The sequence below is a fragment of the Bactrocera tryoni genome, chromosome 5 (assembly GCF_016617805.1).
Source record: "Bactrocera tryoni isolate S06 chromosome 5, CSIRO_BtryS06_freeze2, whole genome shotgun sequence".
NCBI classification, from domain to species: Eukaryota; Metazoa; Arthropoda; class Insecta; order Diptera; family Tephritidae; genus Bactrocera; species Bactrocera tryoni.
The window spans coordinates 5302780-5305349 of NC_052503.1; positions in this window are offsets into that span (position 1 = coordinate 5302780).

The window sequence follows — 2570 nt, forward strand, 5'->3', positions numbered from 1 at the left end:
TAACAACTTCCTCGCCGAATTTTGAGTCAACGAAATGCACCCTCTGAAATCGCTTGTATTTGCTTAAGTTTATTTTATGCTCCACCTAATATGATATACTCTTCCACAAATACTCATATGCAATAAACGGCTGCCATTCGCAACAGGTCTTAGCCTTAGACACATACTTATGTGTATACCCTACACAAGTGAGTATGAGTTTGGGAAATATGTAGCTCACCTTTGACTTTGCATTCGCAATTTGAATTCTGTCCAAGTTGAACTTTTGTCGTCGCTGCAGCAAAGTCGTTATTTCCCCGTAAATTGTTTTACGCATAGCCATAAAAAAGTTATAGCCTCCGCTGTGTGCTTAAGGAATTGATTACCACCCACTGTGGTGCCACAGTAATTGCGGTAAGACAGTAGACAGTATGTTTATGTCGTTAGTACTCATGTACTAGCTGTTGTTGCCTGGTCCTTCACAACTGTGTCTTCTGGCTTGTGACTCCAACACACCGATATACTTACAGGTACATACATATGTGTATGTATGTCTGAGAATTTATGTGTTGCCTTCGCGCCCTCGATGTTTACCAATTAAATACAAAAATTTGTTGTCGCGCGTTCCACTGTATGCCATTTTATATATTCTCGGCTGCTTTGTTCTTGTTTCATCAGCGTTTTGTTGAAAACAGACGGCGACATTGCCTGTTTTGCTGTTGGCGGAGCCGAAGTTATGGCGCAGCAAGTGTCTTTGTTGGTGTGCTTATGTGTGAATGTGTACGTGTTAATGGCTAATTTTCCCTTAATTAAGTGTAATTACTGCGAAAATGCATTGCTCAAGAGAAGTGTAATTTACCTCAAGGAACTTATGCAAATTTGTAGTTGTCTGAAATTCTTTCGAAGTGTAAAGATGCCATTTGATATCGACGTCGGTTAAATAATTGATTTGCTCTTGAGAAGAAGTTTTTTTATTCTAAGATAAAAATGTTTTAGGGTATTACAAAGGCATGGCGGGATAAATAAATTGCTCAATTTATAAAAGTAGTAATATTATACTTCAACTCACAAAATGTATTCTACATACATATATCCAGCCTATAAAGATCGATGTAAAGCAATAATTTAAAGCTTCAAAAAAAAACGGGAAAATTAGATGATTAGGAGTGATTATAGTGATGGCACAGACCACTTAAATAATAGCTATTTTATGAACTCAAATAATAAAAGTAAATAAGGCCCCTACAATAATCATTTTCAAGAATAAAACAACAGAAGCTAAATTAATTTTGTCATTTCACAAATTTTGCACGTTAATTTTGGACACATTGTATCATAGTCTATTCCCGGTCCCCTATTTATTGGTTACATAAAGAAGAGAGTTGTTTAAGAAATCCAATTTTTCAACTGCGAGGCTAAAACTTATTGCCAAACAAAAAGAAAATGGTGCCTAAAGCGAGTTAAAGTTAAACTCAGTGTTATTATGCTGTTTCGTTATCAGCAATTGATGATCTTTTTAATGTATTTTGTACGAGGGTGTATATCTTCTTCTTCTTTATTGGCGTAGACACTGTTTACGCGGTTATTGCTGAGTTTACAACAGCGCGCCAATCGTTCTTCCTTACCGCTGTTTGGCGGCAATTGGAGATATAATCTTTCCGACGGAGTGGAGATCTTCCTCTGGTCACCCGGCGGGTACAGCGTCGATTGCTTTCAGAGCTGGAGCGTTTTCATCCATTCGGTCGACATGACCTTGCCAGCGTAGCCGCTGTCTCTTAACTCGCTGCACTACGTCGATGTCGTCGTATAACTCATACAGTTCATCGTTCCATCGAATGCGATGTTCGCCGTTGCCAATGGGCAAAGTACCACAAATCTTCCACAGAACCTTTCTCTCGAAAACTCGTAACGTCGACTAATCAGATGTTGTCAGCGTCCCTCTGCCCCATATAGCACGACGGGAATGATGAGTGACTTATAAAGTTTGGTCGTCGGGAGAGTACTATAGCTTTCAATTGCAGTTGTAGGCAAAAGTTATTTTGTGTTGGATCTTGAGGCTGACATTGTTTTTGGTGTTAATACTGGACGACTGCTAGTTTGATGATAGGAGATATTTAGTCTTGCCCTCTTTCACTACCAGACATATTTGCTTCGCTTTCCGAGGCTGTTTTCTTCCTTTCATTGGTAGGATTTTTTTTACGTGGCGGGTCCCAAACCCACCGCGCAACCCTGTGAAGGGGATATCACGCTTTCTCACTTTAGCTCGCTATTAAACGGATGATCTTTGGCTACCCAGAGGATACTTGGACTAGGACCGGAAGTCGTGAGTTCTTGTGTAAAATAATCGTTTATGGCCATTCTCAAGTGAATGGCGCTCAGAGAACTTTCCTCACTTCCGTGATCTTCTACACATGGCTCCATCCTCCGAAGGTTTATATAGATATAAATAAAAAGGCAAGTATATATTTTTAAAATAATAAAAGTATATACATATATGTATGTATGTATGAATTTAATGTGGAAATACTTCAATGAATAAACAAATTAATAAATTCTGCTATTTTCTTTTTACAATTAAACTAGTAAAACTT